Source organism: Schistocerca americana, unplaced genomic scaffold (assembly GCF_021461395.2).
Source record: "Schistocerca americana isolate TAMUIC-IGC-003095 unplaced genomic scaffold, iqSchAmer2.1 HiC_scaffold_978, whole genome shotgun sequence".
Classification (NCBI taxonomy): domain Eukaryota; kingdom Metazoa; phylum Arthropoda; class Insecta; order Orthoptera; family Acrididae; genus Schistocerca; species Schistocerca americana.
In genome coordinates this window covers 10,001-12,500 of record NW_025726761.1, presented here as the reverse complement: position 1 = coordinate 12,500, position 2,500 = coordinate 10,001, and the positions used below count along the sequence as shown (strand labels likewise).

Below are 2,500 nucleotides of genomic sequence, written 5' to 3'. Positions count from 1 at the left end.
AGGTCCGTAGCGATTCTGACGTGCAAATCGATCGTCGGAGCTGGGTATAGGGGCGAAAGACTAATCGAACCATCTAGTAGCTGGTTCCCTCCGAAGTTTCCCTCAGGATAGCTGGTGCTCGTACGAGTCTCATCCGGTAAAGCGAATGATTAGAGGCCTTGGGGCCGAAACGACCTCAACCTATTCTCAAACTTTAAATGGGTGAGATCTCCGGCTTGCTTGATATGCTGAAGCCGCGAGCAAACGACTCGGATCGGAGTGCCAAGTGGGCCACTTTTGGTAAGCAGAACTGGCGCTGTGGGATGAACCAAACGCCGAGTTAAGGCGCCCGAATCGACGCTCATGGGAAACCATGAAAGGCGTTGGTTGCTTAAGACAGCAGGACGGTGGCCATGGAAGTCGGAATCCGCTAAGGAGTGTGTAACAACTCACCTGCCGAAGCAACTAGCCCTGAAAATGGATGGCGCTGAAGCGTCGTGCCTATACTCGGCCGTCAGTCTGGCAGTCATGGCCGGTCCTTGCGGCCGGCCGCGAAGCCCTGACGAGTAGGAGGGTCGCGGCGGTGGGCGCAGAAGGGTCTGGGCGTGAGCCTGCCTGGAGCCGCCGTCGGTGCAGATCTTGGTGGTAGTAGCAAATACTCCAGCGAGGCCCTGGAGGGCTGACGCGGAGAAGGGTTTCGTGTGAACAGCCGTTGCACACGAGTCAGTCGATCCTAAGCCCTAGGAGAAATCCGATGTTGATGGGGGCCGTCATAGCATGATGCACTTTGTGCTGGCCCCCGTTGGGCGAAAGGGAATCCGGTTCCTATTCCGGAACCCGGCAGCGGAACCGATACAAGTCGGGCCCCTCTTTTAGAGATGCTCGTCGGGGTAACCCAAAAGGACCCGGAGACGCCGTCGGGAGATCGGGGAAGAGTTTTCTTTTCTGCATGAGCGTTCGAGTTCCCTGGAATCCTCTAGCAGGGAGATAGGGTTTGGAACGCGAAGAGCACCGCAGTTGCGGCGGTGTCCCGATCTTCCCCTCGGACCTTGAAAATCCGGGAGAGGGCCACGTGGAGGTGTCGCGCCGGTTCGTACCCATATCCGCAGCAGGTCTCCAAGGTGAAGAGCCTCTAGTCGATAGAATAATGTAGGTAAGGGAAGTCGGCAAATTGGATCCGTAACTTCGGGATAAGGATTGGCTCTGAGGATCGGGGCGTGTCGGGCTTGGTCGGGAAGTGGGTCAGCGCTAACGTGCCGGGCCTGGGCGAGGTGAGTGCCGTAGGGGTGCCGGTAAGTGCGGGCGTTTAGCGCGGGCGTGGTCTGCTCTCGCCGTTGGTTGGCCTCGTGCTGGCCGGCGGTGCAGGATGCGCGCGCCTGCGCGGCGTTCGCGCCCCGGTGCTTCAACCTGCGTGCAGGATCCGAGCTCGGTCCCGTGCCTTGGCCTCCCACGGATCTTCCTTGCTGCGAGGCCGCGTCCGCCTTAGCGTGCTCCTCCGGGGGCGCGCGGGTGCGCGGATTCTCTTCGGCCGCCATTCAACGATCAACTCAGAACTGGCACGGACTGGGGGAATCCGACTGTCTAATTAAAACAAAGCATTGCGATGGCCCTAGCGGGTGTTGACGCAATGTGATTTCTGCCCAGTGCTCTGAATGTCAACGTGAAGAAATTCAAGCAAGCGCGGGTAAACGGCGGGAGTAACTATGACTCGCTCCTGCCGCTCTGTCTTTGTGGCATCGATCGACGTATCTAAGGCATTCGATTCGGTAGATCATGCTGCCCTTCGCCCCGTGCTGAAGGCGCATGGCCTGCCGGATTGCTTTGTCGAGTATGTCGAGCGGTGCTACGAGGGCAGCACGACAGTGATAGCGGACGGCGCCGGCGTGGGCGTGTCTGTGCAGCCAGCACGGGGCGTTCGCCAGGGCGATCCCCTCTCCCCCCTCCTGTTCAACTTTGCGGTGGACTACGTTTTAGGCCAACTGCCCTCCCACATCGGAGCTCGGATCCTCGGTCGCAGAGTCAACGCTGCGGCCTTTGCAGATGACGTCTTGCTGTTTGCAGCGACCCCGAGGGGCTTGCAGTCCCTCATCGACGCAGCTACCGCAGCCCTCCCCCACCTGGGGCTGCAGATCAACGCCCGGAAGTGTTTCACCCTCGCCTTAGTCGCGTCAGGGCGCGAGAAGAAGGTGAAGGTGGACAGCAATGTCACCTTCACAGCAGGCAATACCACCATGCCTGCCCTGCGTGTGGGTGAAACCTTCCGGTACCTGGGGCTGCAATTTTCCACGGCGGGTCGCTGTGTCTTCAATCCACGTAGCCACCTGGTGGAGCAGCTTGACGTCATCTCCCGAGCTCCGCTGAAGCCGCAACAGCGCCTCCACGCTCTCACCAACGTACTTCTCCCTGGCCTGTACCACGGGCTGGCCCTCAGCCGCACCCGGGTGGGTGCATTGAAGTCGGCCGACGTTACCATCCGGGCCGCCGTCAGGAGATGGTTCCGCCTTCCGGCGGACACCCCCCT

At 60.3% G+C, this 2,500-nt stretch overlaps 1 pseudogene; it reads left to right on the top strand.

Moving 5' to 3' along the window:
* Nucleotides 1–2,500, top strand: part of LOC124593271 — a 6,267-nt pseudogene that overhangs the window by 1,188 nt on the left and 2,579 nt on the right.